Source organism: Balaenoptera physalus (assembly GCF_965194825.1).
Source record: "Balaenoptera physalus genome assembly, chromosome: 18".
NCBI lineage: Eukaryota > Metazoa > Chordata > Mammalia > Artiodactyla > Balaenopteridae > Balaenoptera > Balaenoptera physalus.
This window is the reverse complement of record NC_138899.1, coordinates 32931600-32949610: the sequence shown is the minus strand read 5'-3', so window position 1 is coordinate 32949610 and position 18011 is coordinate 32931600. Positions and strand designations below refer to the sequence as shown.

At 39.3% G+C, this 18011-nt stretch overlaps 1 protein-coding gene across 5 annotated transcripts in view; it reads left to right on the top strand.

Moving 5' to 3' along the window:
- Positions 1-18011, top strand: part of KLF5 (KLF transcription factor 5) — a 67352-nt gene that overhangs the window by 40717 nt on the left and 8624 nt on the right. The window contains exon 6 of one of the 5 annotated variants that reach the window (XR_014256052.1): positions 1015-7541. The exons of 2 other annotated variants lie outside the window; for them this stretch is intronic. The gene's annotated coding sequence lies outside the window, so the exon portion shown is untranslated. Of the gene's footprint in view, positions 1-1014; positions 16580-18011 lie in introns of all 5 variants that reach the window. 2 more of the 5 variants (XR_014256053.1, XR_014256054.1) reach the window with 2 other exon arrangements.

The window sequence follows — 18011 nt, the reverse complement described above, 5'->3', positions numbered from 1 at the left end:
AGGGGCCCCAGATTGATATGAAGGCAGGGAGGTGCAGGAAAAGGAAGAGGAATTAAATTGGAGCCTGAGAAAGAAAAAAAAAAATTTCAAACAGAGAAATGGCTGCAATTAGAAAATATCAGGCAGTATAGTTTAAACCTGTATCGTGAAAGATAACCATTCAAAATGTATTATTTTACTGAGTAGTAAAGGGGGAAATGTGTCCTAACCTTTTAATCAAGAGCCACATGAATCAGAAGTGCTGAAGGAAATTTCAAGGATACCAGGGAAGATATTACAATAATCTACTGTCACAATAGTTAGCTTAATTGAAAATTGATAATCAAATTGATATAGTCAGTAGTAAAGTTACCCTGAATGATGTCCGATGCTTAAAATTACTATAATACTATAATTTAGTTAGTTAATGCCAACTTCAAACACAATTTAAATAACAAACTGTTTCAAAGAAAATTGAAACAATGGTGCTAGATTATATAAAGTTCTTACTGCAATGGAATCCTAAATTGTTTTATGTAGCTTTTCATTTTTAACTACTAGGTTGAATCTGTGTTACACAGATTTAGTTATTAATAGATATCTTATAATTTCAGGCCTATCCACGGAAGTCAGTGTTTCCTTTTTATTTCTTTCTGCTCCTGCTGCAAGACAAGCACCCACTAGGCATTCAGAAAATATTTGTTTATTGATGAAAACCTTGAGTAGATACGCATAGACTCAGAGTTCATAATTTTGATCTGTTGTGAAATAGAATAAACAAAATGTGGATTCCATAGTCTATAGTCATTTAAACACATCATATTTTTTTCTAAGGATCAGGAAAGTACCTGCACTTTCTGGACAGATTTCTTCCAATAAAATTGAGATCTAAATTCAATCTGCTTATTCAGAGCTCAGTTCCAATACTTAGAGTATTGGAAGGTCGGTCTAGAATTCAGTATTCACTCCAAGTGGACTTTCAGCCTGAGGAGATGAATAATGGCCTCAATTTTTCTACCCCTTTCTGTGTTGCAGGAATCAGTCACCTGGACTCTGCAGTGTGGCCTGGTTGCCATGGGCAGACTTGTGAGCTGGGACTGTTTTGCATACAAAGGAGGGCACCTGTGACGGTACATATTGAAAATTCAATTGCAGGTGTATTTGCAAATTGGATTTTGAGGGGGAAGTTTAAGCAAATCCTTTTGAAAGCGAATCCCTCCAAGGTGTGAGTAATGAAGAAATAAAAGAAAAGTGACAATCAAAAACCTATTAAAATCTAGTTTCCAGAGAAGACGCTGACTGTCTAATGACATTTGTGCTTTCATAGCTAGACATTTAACAGTCTTTTTGTGTCAGTTGCTTCCTTTATAAATGCCACGTGACAGATTTTTCAGTTCTCTCTGTTTCTAAGACCCTAATCCCCACCACTCTTAGATGCTTGAAATGAGCTGGTGACGCTGAGAGACGAGGTACTCTGTGCCTCTGGATTTCTCTACAGGAACCAATAATGACGCCTCAAGCACCAATATATGAAATCAATCACTTGTCCAGTCCACTCATCCCGTTGATTTTTTTCTCTTTATTCAGTCCTCAAAATCTATTATTATGAAAAAAAACCAAAACAAACCAGCTGTTTAAAAACTTTAGATTTTGGGGGTAGCAATGGAGCCATGTGTCTAAACTAGAGGAAGAAATTATTCTCACCTGATGATACTTTTCGTTTGCATTCTCGTCTGCCTCCCCAATGTTTTGCTTTTATTAAAAAGCCATTGCGCTCCCCCCCTTCCAAGATTTTTAGCCTAACTGTTTAATTTTGCAGCTGAACTCTATTTGCTACTGCTGCCATCCCCCTCAAAATGGTTGAGAAGGAAGGAGTGGAGATGACGAATCAGAAGCAATAGAAACCTAGATCTGACATTTTGGTCATATTATAAGTTGTGATAAGAGCAATGGATGACGAGCTTTTCACTGTGACCCTTTCACTCTCTAATTGACATTGGTTATTTGGGAGGGCGGCTGCAGGAATGGCTGTCTCAGGACCCAAATCTCTCCCTTTCCCTGCATGGAAAATATAATTCTAATTAGGAAAAGAAGATGGAATTACCGAGTTTTATTACATCGACTGCTTTTTTTTTTTAAACTTTTTATTTTATATTGGGGTATAGCTGATTATCAATGTTGTGACAGTTTCAGATGCACAGCAAAGCGACTCAGCCATACATATACATGTATCTATTCTCTCCCAAACGACATCGGCTGCTTTATAAGATAATCTTGGATGGGTTGAGTACGAATGTAGTTAAGGTAAAGCAGCATTCACATTTTATTTGATCTCTGTTAGATTCTATGAATTGTGGCCCTGGAACCTGTTAAACATAAATTCCATACAGAGAAATGTTTTCTGAAAGCAAAACTTGATGTTTGCAAAACTTATAGGCTCATGGGTTTCTGATTGGGAGAGTGCACACAGACCCTTCCAAAGTAAATACATACATTCTAAATTTACCTGAGTGCTTTGAGCAGCTCTTAACATCATATGACAAGGAGAACATTTGTTAATCAGAAAAATTACAACCTATTCATACTTATTGTTTGATTATTTCTTTGCTGACCTCTGAGGTCCCATTGTTGATTGAATTAGGTATAGTAACTCATATTTATTTTAGCAACTAGCTATTATGAATGCAAACTCTTCTTATCACCAGATGATTGATAGGCACATTAAGAAGTTGTTCAACAGGTTGCTTGGTTTGAAGAAATGCTTAAATCCTGATAGGTTACTTTTTTTTTTTTTTAATCAGGGAGGAGTGGGAATTAGCACAGATAAGCCCATGGTAACAACAATTTTATTTTCAAAGTGGAATGTTATTACTTAAAAAAATTTAACTCTTTTAAGCAGTAGATGCTGTCAGTCCCTTTTCTAGATTTAAATGTATGAGATGTTGGTAGGCTGAAAATATTCGGAAATAAATGGTTTTTCTAGTGTTTGGCTGGAGAAGGTGTGCTATGAGGAAAATTGTCAGGCGATGAATTGTCAAGCGGTGGTGAAGTATCTGTTGATACTAATCATCTGAATTCTTTTTCTTTTTTTAAAAAAAGGATTATTCTTTCTGTTTTGTTTAGTCATTGCATAAAGGCTTCATTTTGTAGAGACTTTCAGGCGCTTAAAATAAGTGAGGATCACAAATGCCTAACATTTTTTTGCTGTTGGTAAAGTATTGTTTTGATTCTTCTTTAAACGGAAACATAAGCACAAAGGAGTCAGGTCAATTGCTCTTGGCTATCTGATAGGTAGTAATGAGGTTCAAGTTTGTACGTATTCATCTTTAATCTAGTCTTTCTTTGGTGAACAGTGTGGCTTAATCATACTGGCTGTCATTTTGTCTCCCTATAATATCTCTTCCTGAGGACACAGGCATTGTGCTGGTAAGCACCAGAGAAAGGCCTAAGTATGAGCATAATGGGTGAGTCAAAATAAAAGGCTATTTCTTCTTGAATGGAAGATGAACGATGTTGCTAGAAAATTCTGTTGTGTGATGCCTCAACTTCGAAAAAGTGACCTAAATTTCTAATGGTGGATATAGAATTAGTTGGATTACTGTACCATTTTATACCAACTTTATGAGGGCAGGTACTAGGAAATACAATGCTACGTACAATTATATGAAGGGCAATTTTGAAATAAAAAACTACCAAAGGAATATGAAGATTGGTGACATGGAGTTTCTGAAGTGGAAGCTGGCCTGGTGTCATCTGGTCAGGATTTGCTGGCTCTCTGATAGGGGTCTCTGCTCTAGGACACTGTGAGCATTTTATCTATTGGCATATCCACGGGTGATGTGGAGAGTGGCAAAACAGCAGAGTGTCTCATTATTAAACAAATCACAGGTTCAAATCTCCCTCCCCCTCCTCCACGCGTTTCCTTGGAGACACTGTTCCTTGTCAATTTCCTGAATCGCATTAATATTAAACTATGACTTTGAATCAGGAAGAATGTGAGGTATCTGAAGAGTAGTATTTATATCTTCCATGTGACATTTGCATCACATTGATAAATGTTGAAAACCTTCTTGAGAACACTGAAAAAATAAGGAAATAGAGTTCAAAATAAAGTATAGAACTTGTTAGACTAGTTTCTGTTTAAAACTTGGTGGATTATACCTCTTTGTTTTAAACCATTAGAACAGCAATGATTAAATATCAGATTCCGTAGAGTCGCTCGCTCCCTTTGGAAAGTTTTGATTAAAGCCGTGTATTTATTAAAGTATTCTAGCCACACATCTTTCCTTCAAGATGTTTTTCCCACTTCTGCTGTTTTATTACATGATGGTTATTGAAAGGTTAGATGTCATTTACCTTCCCAAGGTTTATTTTTATATCATAAATCGTACTTAAAAAAAATTTTAATACATCATGAGAAGCAGCGTGGGCTGTTCAAACTGGATGTCAGGAGACCTGGGTTCTACTCTCCATGTGACTTTGGGTAAGTCAACGAATTTAGACGTGTCTCCGTCTCTCTGGCTGCATAATTAGTTAATTAGTTAATGTTTGCAAGCCACTCTGAGCGCCTTTGATAAAATACAAAGCACCATTATTTATGACAATAATAATAGTGTCGTGGACCTGTAGGCTCCCTTTCATCCAAGGATCCCAAAGTACTTTACCTCTGGGATTGTAACTTTACAGAGGGTTACTGTCTCTTGGTTGCCTCTCCTTGAGGAAACAGATGGTAAAAAGCTGTCTGGGTTTTCACTGGAGAGTAATTAAGTCTCCCACCAACTCCTGCGTCATTTGCGTAAACTTCCCAGGACAGAAAAGCAGCTCCCAAAGAGAGCGGAGTCTGACTCCTCATCCCTCGTCACTACTTATAAACAAGTCACAGGGGATTTGGAATTTGGAATCTCAACTCCTACATCTATACTTTGAGAATTTGGTAAAGCATGGGAATATTTAGACAGCAGGTGAATTCCGTTCAACGAAAATATAAAATGTAGCAAGTGTGGGTTACCTGAAGGTCTTTCAGGTTGTGTGTACCAGTTATGGACGAGTCCTGTGATCCCTCCTTGGCAGTCTGGTTAGGCTAACTTCAGCTACTTGGCAAAGATGAATGAGGTCCTAACTCTTGTGCATGTCTGGGGTTATTAAGAAGAAAAGTGTACGATGTGGTCCCTGCCCTCAAGTTGTTTACAACCTGTTTGAGAAGATGAAACTAAGAAGCAGGAAACAATTAGTGGACCATGGAAGACAGCATATAATTAAAGGCTAAATTGTGTGGAGCAGACCACAGGAAGTAGAGGGGAGGGAGCCATCAATATGGACCAGTGTAGTTCAGGGAAGATTTACCAAGAGGTGAATTTAAAGGAGCGTGTTTTCCCAAGAACCAGTATCACAGAAGCAGTGTATGGACAGCAGGTGCCTGTGTTAGGAGACAGGGCAGATGGAGGAGACTCTTCACTTTTCCCAGGGAACCCAGGGCTTTGGTGGCAAGCAGTGGGGAGGGAAGCTCCCAGGGTACAGGGAACTTTCAAAGGCAGGCAGAGGAGTTTGGAAGAAATTTAATACACCTAAAAAAAAAAAAAAAAAAAAAAGACTTCAGAACACAGGGAACTGATAAAAGCAGTACTTTAGAATAATTCTTTGGCAACTGCCTGCAGGAATCACTGGAGCAGGAAAGAGACTTAAAGCTGGGAGGCTAGCTGGAATCAAATATAGTAATGGGGTGGGCATTATTTAGAAAGAATTAATTAAAAATAGAGCTTTTAATGAGAGCTTAGCATGTGCTGGGACTGCATCTCATTCTCACAAAAACCCAAGGTGATAACTAATATTAACTCATGTTAGCACTGATTTCCTGATATGGAAACTGTGGTTGAGAGGGGCTAGGGAACCTGCCCAGAGTCACAGACTTAGAATGTGCTGGAGCCAAGGTTTGAACCCAGTATGAATCCTAAATCGCTATTTAGGCTTAGGAGATTAAAATGGGAGAGGTAGGCATTTTGATGAAAGAATAGCTGTCCAGTCTAGATAGGAAAATGCTGGGTTAAACAAAGTTAAAACAGGTCATTTCCCCCACCCCCTTTATTCCTGCAGGACATCTTAGAACCTGTACTGTGCTACTTACTGCACATTGTGAATCTGCGGGAGAATTTAGTCTAAGGAGCGTGTCCCCACCCTGGCACGGTGCAGAAAACACTGGGAAAATGCTGGCTTGGAATCTTCCTTCATAGCCACGGCAAGCTCCAGGATCTGGAAGGCTAGGGAGCCGTCAAGATGCGAGTGTTGGGGATTGCAATCACTAACAGAGAGAGCCACAAGTTAGGATCTGGGTTAAGAAAAGCAGGAAGTAAGAAGAGGGGCAGACCCAGAGGCCACCATCAGGACGCCAAACCAGGTTTAGGGACCTGGGAATTCAAAGAGGGAAGGTTTAGATCACAGGCAAATTAGTTACAAGGGGAACCGAGCGTTGGGAGGTCAGTGCCCACTGTGCCTGATGCTGTATCCTCCCTTGCCTCACCAGGTCACACTCGGCCAGTCTAACCTGTCTCCACTTCGCAGTCTCTGGGCAGCTGGCACTCTTGGTGTGGGGTTGAAGAGAGGTAAATAGGTTTTCCTGGTGGGAAAAGATGTTCAGTTGCAGGCAGGAGACGATTTGGTTGCTATCTCGGAAGCTGAGGATTATAAAATTTGACTCTGACTCCAGATGAAACTAAGAATAACTCTAATGAGAAAAGATGGTTCTTGGCAAAGAGGAATCTTGCTGATCATTTCTGAGGTGTTGAAAGGGGAAAAGGTTAAAACAAAACTACAGCTGAGTTTGAAACCCCAAGAAACCTTAAACATTAGCTGGCTTTAAAATTCTATTGCAAATGATCAGAGCATTAGCCATTATTTCTAAAGCTTGCAATTTGACTTAGGAATATACTGATTACATTCTGATACATTTGGCAGCCAAAGTAGAGCAGGAAATCATTATTGGATAAAAAGGGCCACACAGGAGGAAGTTTTTATTGGCAAATACCAGCTTATATATTTACAGAATCCTATCATCTTAGTCCGAGAAGGAGTCTTTCCCCGGTTTCAAAATAGGTCCAAAGAGATAACAAATCTTTCCTCTTTTTATGACCTCCCCCTCCTGCCCCACTAGCTCCCACCAGCTTCCAACTCTCTGAAATGGATTCCAACTTCCAATACTGCCACCATCAGGTGCGGCCAAAATCAGTTTAAATCCTCTTTTTTGGGGGGTGGGGTGAAGGGGTGATCTCTTCTGTGAACATGGAAAACAATGATCTTTTCTTTCAAAACCCTTCATATTCTAGAAGGCTATAATTACATTTCCCTCAATTTTCTCAGCTTTACATGGAATAATAGACGTACCTCTGACATTTGTTGTTTTTTTAAAATTTTTATTTTAGAACCGTTTCTGACGTTTGTTGGCTCCTTCAGATGTGCAGGGCACCAAGCAGATCACTTAAATGATCTCATTTACTTCCTACAAAATCCTGTGAATCAGCTATTTTTATCCCCATTTGAAAGATAAAGAAATTGACACTTGAGGTCCAGAGGTTAGTAATACCTTTCAAATAGTTGGTAAATAGAAGAGCCGGGATTGAAAAATCGCCACTCTTAATGGGAACTCATGGACTAAATTTTCCAACCCTTTGAGTCAACTCTCCTTCCTTTTTTCCTTTGATTTCTTTACTTTTCTTCAAGGCTTGGTTGTCCTTGAACCCCTTTCCTTTCCTCCATGCTTTCTTATTTGACTATTTGAGGCCTCACTGTTCCTCTTTTTAGCTCCCATTTAAAAAATTGTATTACACATATACATTCTTTACATATTTTAAAATATTTATACGTTATTTAGTTTTTTCCCCTCATTCCGTCGGAAATAGGAGCTCCTTGCAAGTTGGAACCATACCTTGCAATTCATTGACTTCTTCGCCAAAAAATTGTTCTTTGAGTGGTAATTGTCTTATCATGGAATGGAGAAAAAAGGAGATCAAATTGAGGGGAAGATAGACTTTTAACGAGGCCAGACCATTCCTGCTTCCTCTGTGCTCTGAAAGCATTTTGCATAAATACAAGCATACCAAAAAAGAAGGTGGGTCCTGGGGTCAGAGGACTTGGGTTGAAATCCTAACCCTAAAATCTTCTACCTGTTTGACTTTGGGAAAGTTACTATAGCTTCCTAAGGACCCATTTTCTCCTTGTAAAATGGGGATGATATGATAATACGTATCTTACTGGGTTGTCGTGAAGATTAGAGGACGCAATTAGGTAGGCGCTTTGTAAAGCTAGGTACATGGTAGCTGATACAACCACAGCTTTTATAATTAGACTACGTGCTATTCTGGTGTCTCTCTCACAGAAATTACTCTCTTACTAGATCGTAAATTCCTCAAGGGCAAAGACTGCTCTTCATTTTTATTATCTGCCCCACCAAGCTCAGTGCCTCTCATAAAGTAGTAGTAGCATTCAACAATTTTTTCAATGACTGTATGAGAAGGAACTCTAGTGAAGAGTCCAGGTTGGAAGACTTTATAAAAGATTCTTTAAAGCTGAGCACAAGTTTTGTCAACCGAACTTTGACCCCAGCATGGGGCCCTACACACAAAAAAGGTACCTGAGTTAAGTAGCCTTTAATTACTGGAATTTATCCCAGTGACTATATTTTCTTTTCTAGTATTTCTTACAGCTCATTTTCAAATATGGATTTTTTTTCTATAATGTCCTGTCCTCAACCTTATGGAATCTATTTTTTCTTTAGCTCTTTACACACTTAAAGTTCCTTCCAGATTGTTCTATTGTTCCTAGTTCCTGTACTGTAAATTCTTTTTTTTTAAACTGAAGTATAGTTGATTTACAATGTTTCAAGTGTACAGCAAAGTGATTCAGTTAAATATATATATGTATTTAAATATATATATATTCTTTTTCAGATTCTTTTCCATTACAGGTTATTATAAGATATTGAATATAGTTCCCTGTGATATACAGTAGGTCCTTGTTGTTTATTTAATTTAATTTGATTAAATTAAATTTAATTAATTAATTTTTTGGCCACGTGAGGATTGAGGGATCTTAGTTCCCCCGACCAGGAATTGAACCCAGGCCACGGCAGTGTAAGTGCCGAGTCCCAACCACTGGACTGCCAGGGAACTCCCTCTGTTTTGTTTTGTTTTTTTAAATTTTATTTATTTATTTATTTATGGCTGTGTCGGGTCTTCGTTTCTGTGCAAGGGCTTTCTCTAGTTGTGGCAAGCGGGGGCCACTCTTCATTGTGGTGCGTGGGCCTCTCACTATCGCGGCCTCTCCTGTTGCGGAGCACGGGCTCCAGACGCGCAGACTCAGTAGTTGTGGCTCACGGGCCTAGTTGCTCCGCGGCATGTGGGATCTTCCCAGACCAGGGCTCGAACCCGTGTCCCCTGCATTGGCAGGCAGATTCTCAACCACTGCGCCACCAGGGAAGCCCCTCCCTCTGTTTTATATATAGTAGTTGTAATTCTTTCATGGTGCATCTCTTTCATGGCAGCTGGTTTTCTCTTGTGTTGTAATTTTTAACAGTGAACTCATCTTCAGTGGGAGCTGTCCAAAGGGTCCAACCATGCCGTAGATTGTGGCAGTATCCAGTGAGATGGGTTCCCATTTGTTTCTCTTATCTGAAAGGAGGTAAACGGACCCAGCGCAGTTTCTATTGCTAACAAGGCCTAGAGTGTAGGCCCAAGGGAGAGACCTACAGATCACTTCTTCCATGCCTTCCTACCCGACTTTGACACCCAGCATGTATTGATACCTATACTTTCTAAGATATTGATAAAGGCCTTGTAAAAGACCATCTTCCTCTTATTTTTCCAGAGCTGTCACTCTGATCTGGAAACCAGATGACCCTGACAGGATTCTGGTTATTATTCGGTACCAAGTTTTCTTAAGGTGTTTACTAAATTGATTGAGTGGTGATTTTTTTCCCCCTTGAGTACAGAAGTGAAGCTGATTGGTGGATATATTTCTAGAGTCTTTTTTTTTTGAGGGTGGTGATTACAGACAGTTTATTTTCTTTATACATTTTTATATTTTCCAAATTTTCTACAATAAATACTTTCAATAAAAACATAATTTTAAACACCTCTTTTCAGTTCCAGTTTTCTTAGATTTCTCAAATCATCAGTCTACTTTTCAACTTCCTCAAGATTTCCCAAACACAGTTACTAGGCTTTCTTCTTCATGGGTCATACTATCTATCTGTCCGATTTCCCACTAAGATTTCACAGACTTAGGAAACAATATATGTCAAATATTCCAAGAGAATCTGGTTTCATTCTCATACTTGTAAAATCAATATTTAATTCAGAAAGTGTGGTTGGTTACTGTACATATAAGGTTTTTCAGCTTCTCCATAGGCCACCCTCCCTCCCAATTTTCTCTGCATTTTCTTTCTAGAGTCTTATTATTTAATAGCTTGAAGAAAGCTTTACAGTTTTTATTGCACAGAAATAATAAATATGTTTAGTGTTATGTTCACACACAGAGTATACTGTGCTGTTTTTTCCAACACATAAGCACCTCATCAGACTTTGTGGAACTCCTGGAAGATGATGGTATGTAGTCCTTTGATAGCGATAGCGGATTCTTATACTACATGTAGATCAAAGAAATGGGACTTACTGGTGTTTCAAGAATGAATAAGACATTGATTTTCCCATCAAGGAGTTTATAATCTAGAAGAGATATATACACCAAGGCAATGTCAAGGGTACTAGAGAACAAAGTACTGTCTTGGAGATAGGTATAAAGAGCTATGGGAATAAAAATGCAAGAGTAACTAATTCTGCCAAATGGAAAAGAATAAGGGAAAACTAGAGAAAGAAGGCAACCTGGCTGCTCTTAGATGAGGATTTCACTAGGTAGGTGTGGTAGGAGGGCATTTGTGCAGAAGGAATAGCTTGAACAAAGACAGATGTGACTACCACAATATTTGGTTGCAAGAAATAATACATCCATTTATTTTTTCTAAATAAAATGAAATCTGGTTCAGGGTCCTCACACCCTCTTTGTCAAGAAGTACAGTGTGTCATGTTTTTCTGGGTGGGGACACCAGTGGGTAATGTACACAGTAAAAACACTTTGGGCATGGGCCTCTAGTCTTGGGGCATCACAGTGGCCACTGAGATATTCATGGTTCAAGCTCCCTAAGTCCATATGAAGGGTACTCACAATGTCTGCTGCTCTCCAGTGCTTACTTCCAAGAGAGTAGGGGTCTTCATGGGGGTTTGCAGATATTCTGGGAGCTGGACTGGGGTCACATGGCTTTGTATGCAGTTTTATTTAATGCCCTATTTTCCATTTGGCACCGCATCTCTGCCTTACACCATGCCTCCTGCCTAAAGAGCAGACATCACAAGCCTGGTTCAGTGACAGAGAATAAAGCTTTTGCATCTTTTGAGGGTGGGGAGGGGTAGTTCCCTGACTGTAGAGGGTAGGGTAGGGGTCTAGGGTCCAACTGCTCTTTGTGCAGACTTTCAGTCAAGTCTTCTCTTTTCAGCAACTCCCTCTTTCTCCATCTTTAGTGCCTGATGCTTCCGGCACGTGAGCCTGAAGGCCAGAGTAGCAGGATTCTGGTCAATATCCCCCCTCTGAATGTTCTTAGATTTCACCTTCCCCCACTCGGCTAAACTAGTTACTGCCTCTCCATCCACTTTCTGTCTTCATGTTTCGCTGTTCAGGGCAACTAGTACCACTGATGAGAAATTTTTTATTGCCTCTTGTTCTTCTTGTTGGTTTTGGATGATATCTGAGGAGAAGACTACTCCACCATCTTTGAAGTATGCATTCTTTTTTTTTTTTTTAAACTTTGGGTTTATTTATTTATTTATTTATTTATTTTTGGCTGTGTTGGGTCTTCGTTTCTGTGCGAGGGCTTTCTCCAGTTGCGGCAAGTGGGGGCCACTCTTCATCGCGGTGCGCGGGCCTCTCACTATCGCGGCCTCTCTTGTTGCGGAGTACAGACTCCAGACGCGCAGACTCAGTAATTGTGGCTCACGGGCCTAGTTGCTCCGCGGCATGTGGGATCTTCCCAGACCAGGGCTCGAACCCGTGTCCCCTGCATTGGCAGGCAGATTCTCAACCACTGCGCCACCAGGGAAGCCCTGAAGTATGCATTCTTCAAATAAAAAAAATTTTTTTGGGAATTCCCTGGCAGTTCAGTGGTTAGGACTCAGCACTATCACTGCCAGGGCCTGGGTTCCATCCCTGGTCGGGGAACTAAGATCCTGCAAACTGCATGACTCGGCCAAAAGAATTAATTAATTACTTAATTAATTAATTAGAAAGAAATTTCCCCTTTCTGACATTTTCCAAGTTATGATTTTTTTCCCCCTTAGGCCGTTAGACTTTCATTTACTCTTCCTTGTGTTGAAAATGAGGATTCACCCTAATATTCTCTCATTTAAAATTTTAATTTTTATTTTATCAGTTATTAATGCATATAAAGAATGAAATAGTCCTGTAAGGGTTATTATGAAAATTAGCTGTACCTACTTGCCTCTGCCCTCTGTCTTCCATTTTCCAACTCTCTAGAAGAATAGAGAATCCTCTATCAAACTTGTATCTGTTACCTTTGATGCTTGCATCCATATCACTAAACAACCTGCTAATAGTGCAACATCTTGATTTTTCAGTATTGTTTATTCACTTCCTGCTGTGGAAGATGAGAATTTAGCAACCTTACCCACTATCCTCAAATATGCATACCACCTCCTCATTCAACGTATATAGATGTCATAATTTTTTAAAATTAGTCTTCAGCATTTATAAGATTTGTAACTGTTCATAAGATTATGACTTTAGGACTATGTGACTATTATTTACACATGAGCTATGTGCTATTCTATGATTGTTTTTCCTTTCTTGTACCATTTTGAAAAATTTCAATGAAGTATATAACTGTCCTGTTCTCTTTTTAAAATTTATTTTTATTAAAAAGATTTTTTTGATGTGGACCATTTTTAAAGTCTTTATTGAATTTGTTACAGTATTGCTTCTGTTTTATGTTTTGATTTTTTGGCCGTGAGGCATGTGGGATCTTAGTTCCCCCATGAGGGATTGAACCCACACCCCCTGCATTGGAAGGCAAAGTCTCAACCACTGGGCCACCAGGGAAGTCCCTAACTCTCCCATTCTTTAGTTTGCCTTTCTTTCTGTTTCTTTCCCCCTCAATCATTTCTAAACTCCCTTCTGATTATATTCAAGCCCAGCAGATGTTTTATCAATTTCATCCTCCTGGATCCACCTCTCTTAAAAGCCTTTTGACCTCCAGTCTGAACTGTGTCCTTTATCCCCAGTGTACACCTGCCATCCTGAACTTCTCCTTCACCAGTATTCTGGGGCACCCTTTGCCTCTCTCTTGAGTTGGTTCCCCTGTTTTTTGGATCCCGTGTCTTCCTCTTTCTTCGTTTCCCCCTTGTTATTGTGGAGAACCTCTTCTAGTAGCTTCCTGAGTAAGGGTACATAGGAGACAAACTTGATAAACATGTCTGGAAATCTTTAAGTGCCCTCACACTTAATTCATATTTTGGCTAAGTGAATATTCTAAGTTGGAAATAGTTTCCCTCAGACTTCTGAAGGCATTGTTCAATTATTTTCTAATTCTAATCTTGGAGGTTGACAAATCTGGAACTATTTTGATGCTTGCCTCACTGTATAAAGTTTTTTTCTCTCAAAGCTTCTAGAATCTTTTCTTTACACCAGTTTTCTGAAATTTCATGAGGAACACCCCTAATGTTCTTGCTATACCTCTGTTTTTATATAGTGTGTTAGGCACTCAATTGGTCTTTCCCATTTGGGAACTCATTTCTTTGGGAATTTTATTGAATTACTGTTTGATTTTTTTTTCTCTCTATTTGTTTTTTTCTGTCTTTCTGGAATGCCTATTATTTGGATGTAGTACAATCTGTATTGATGTCCTACTTTCACAATTGAAAAAAATTTCTATTTTTCATCTTTTAGTCTTTTGCCCTACTTCTTTGGGGGATCTTTTTTCAACTTTATTTTCTAACTCTTCTTGAGTTTTTCATTTTTTTTTTGGCTGTTATATTTGATTTCTATAGACTCTCTTTGTTCTGTTTATTTTTTGAAAAATGTTATTCTATTCTTGTTTCATCGATGTAGTATATTATCCTATATCTTTGAGGATACTGATAATAGGTTTGTTTTTGTTTCTGTTTTTGTTTTTTTTTCTGTACAGTCTTTGTTTCTTCTGATTATTTGTATGTTCTTTCTCACAGTAGAGATATCTCTCACATCCTTGGTGATCACATTTAACATCGGGCACTAAAAAGCTGACTGGAAACCCTGCACATATGGGTGAGCTTTTTGATTGTGGGCTTCATCATAGAGGGTCTGCTTGGGTATTTTTTTGGGGGGTTGTTTAATATCCCTGATGTTTGTATCATTAGATTTTTCCTCCAAGGTTTCCAAAGCACAGAGTCCAATCCCCTGTCAGAGCAGTTCCGCTCAGACTTCAATGTATACGGGTCACCCAAGGAGCTGTTGAAATGTGGATCCTGATTCAGTAGGTCTGGGGTGGGGCTGAGATGCTGCGTCTAGTCTCTAACTGTTGCTGTGGTCCATGGACGCATCTTGACTAACGTGGGAAGAAGGCTTATGATCCTGGCTGCTAATTCTGGAAGTCATTTTGGAGAAAAGGCCTGGGAGGTCGCAACATCTGGTATGTGATGCTTGCCTCCTTTGCACTTAATCCCCTTGCTTTCAGCATGGTGGTGGCCCGGCCCACATGCCCCATGTTTCACCCGCTCCAGGGCAGGAAGGGCTCCCGGCTCAGCTGGGGAAGGGGGAAGGAGGGGAGGGGCAGTTGCTTGGTCAAAGGGAGAATGCTAGGCTCCTTCAGCTGCTGATTTTAGGATTCTGCTTTCTTGGACTTCTTACTTTATTTTACTCTCATTTGTTCTTCCTCTTTCCAACCGCTACTTTGAAAGTTATTATTATTTTTTGCTATTATGTCTCCCATTCTCTTTGCCCTTGGGAGTGGTGTGCTTAACAAAACCCTCTCTACTGTAGTTTTGGGGAGTTTCAGGAGGGAGAATAAACGTATGTGTTTAATCCACTATCTTTAACTACAAACCCTCCCTAACTGATCTTTTACTTTATGCTTCTGACTGTCGTCCCCGCCTGGAAAATACAGTTCACAGCACACAATTTATGGGACTTTGTTTCCCAACTGAGATTGACTTGCTTGCCTTTCCAAGTTTGAGTAACCTGGGCTCAAATATTTCGACATATCACCTTAAAGTCTCTCTACGCAAATGAGACAAACATCATTATTTTATTGATGAATTTCCAATATTATCTCTGGTCTGGGGCTCATAAGGACCATTATTTTTTCTGCACGTCTGGGAGCAACTATAAGGGCATCCTTTCATTAATACGAGGCTCCTACTTGTCTTAGAACTGATTTGTTTATAGCTGAAGAGAAAGCTGATTTTTTTATTACCATATGGAACTCCAGCTTAGTTCGACTTTATTTTTTTTCCCTCTCTTTCCACATAAGTGTACAGATAAAGGGGATATCACAAAGAGATGTTCTGTGATTATCTAGATTTCTCTTCTCCTTTTTCTTTTTCTCTCCTGCTAAACTTCCCAACAGGGAGCTGAAACTAGATATTTACTAGAAATAATATTTGGCATGTTGAGGGAATTGAAATTTGGAATAAGGGTGACCACTCTGAGATTCCATGACTCTGTGGCAACTTGTACGTTGACGGTGCATCCCTGAGTGAGTGTTTTTCTTTTGCTGAACCTGATGGTATGAGGAAGTATAGTGGCCAAGCACATACACATAGCCTTTGGAGTCACACAGACTTGAGTTCACTCCACTTACTAATGGGATTGACTTGCACAAAATGCTTAATCTTTGTGAGCTCCTGTTTCCTCACCTGTAGAGGAGGAAAATTAATACCTGTTCTACAGGTTATTGTAAAGATTAAATGTGATAATGTACGTAAAACATTTAAGATAGTGACTGACCCTTAGGACGCACTTACTGTTCGTGGTTGTTACGGGGGTGTTACTGATGTCTCTCTTTCCCTCTTCCAATATAGAGAATCTAGCATCTTCTGCAATTCCAAGAGTTCAAGTCTTCTCCATCTGTTTGTGTTAGATAACAGAAGACCTTTGAATCACACCCCTAATGATATATTTGGCAGCCCTTTAGAAGTTATTTATGACAGAGACTTTAAAAAATCTCCCAAAAGGAGAAAAAAAAATTTTTTTCAGAATCTCCTGATCCTTAAAAAAAACCAAATAGTTAAAAAAAAAATTCTAGCTACTTTGGCTCTATGAAACCCATTAAGATAAAAGCGTAGAATTAGGGGGTTTTTGAATAAAAAATCTTAGTGCAGAGTGCTAAGTACCAATTATGAAGGTTGTACGGTTATGCTGTAACTCCTCAGGTGACTTTTAGTATTCCGATTATTTATATATTTATATATTTATTTTTATGAACTATTACATGATAAAACATTGAACAAGCGCCAGAATGGATGTAAAGAAACAAGCTGACTTTGCCTTCTTCAAGACAGAAAAATGATTGGTGTGATTCCATTACTTTGTTTGTCCTTTCAGTCTCTTTTTCTCTTCTTTCTTTCTTTCTTTTTCTTTTTTTAATATTTATTTATTTGGCTGCGCCGGGTCTTAGTTGCAGCACGCTGGATCTTTTTTTGGTTGTTTTTTTAGTTGCAGCATGCAGGCTCTTAGTTACGGCATGTGGGATCTAGTTCCCTGACCAGGAATCGAACCCTGGTCCCCTGCATTGGGACCGTGGAGTCTTAACTGCTGGACCACCAGGGAAGTCCCTGTTTTTTTTCTTTTTTCTTTTTCTAAGGTGGGGACAAGATGGAAGGTTGTAAGGGCTAAATTAGACAGGATGGAAATACTCTGCTGGCCTAGTTTGCTATAACTTCCCTCTATGACTACCCAGTGCAGCTAGGACCTAGAAATACCTGTCCTGTTACTAACCTGTCATTTAAGACAGCCCCAAATGGTTTAGTGTGATTTAATCACACACTCTCTCTCTTTCTTTCCCAACAGCTTAGTGTAGAGTCCCTATCATGGCTTCTTATCAATATGGGACACCAATGAATGCCTTTGAATTCTTAGTGTTTTTGGAAACTCTTGGCATTGCATCCAGTAGTGGCCTGAATGCCCAGCCTGTGTTCTTTTTACACATTTCCTTCAGGTAGCACTGTCTCAGTGGTCTAGCCTAACTCCAACTTGCAAGTGATGTTTCCACCATCAGTCTTTGGTTGTATGAACCTTTAGCATCCAGCAGATGCACTCATCTGGGCAGGGAAAGAGATTCAATGAAGATGAGGCCAACCTTACAACAGCCCAGGGCTCTACGTGGGAGGCACAATCTGGGAGTAAAATTCCCCTCCGCCCTACAAGGCTCTCTCCTGGCCCAAGAGGAACCATAGGAAGGAAAGACTGGCCAGCCTGAGATGGGACCTGTCTTTGATCTTGGACCTGCTATGTCAAATTTCTCCCATGACATTAGTTTTTAGATTAACCTGGGGCAAATGGTATGATTTCCTAAAAGCTTAAAAATTAGAAGAAAAAGACCAAAAATATGTTTCTGTTTTTTGCCTTTGATTGACAGAGGAGAAGACACTAGTATTTAGTATTAGGTATATTCACAGCTAAAAAAAACTCCTGCTTTTGAAGAGCAAAACAATTTATTTTCAAAAAACCACTTTTCATTTTTTCCAAAATTGGATCATCGCAGTAGTCTATCTTCCTAATTGTAATGTTTTCCTGGAGCGTTGTTTATGTAGAAAGTAGTTTCTCAGATTTAAAAAAATCACATGATTTCACATTTCAAAATTTCTTGGTCTGATTGCCTTAAAATCTTTCTCTTGATTATCAATGAAAGCCCTCAGGAGCCTGGGGACCGAGCCTTTTCTCTTTCAAGTGGGCTCAGAATCAGCAGGCTTCTACATTTCAGAATATGATTTTAGGGCTGTAAG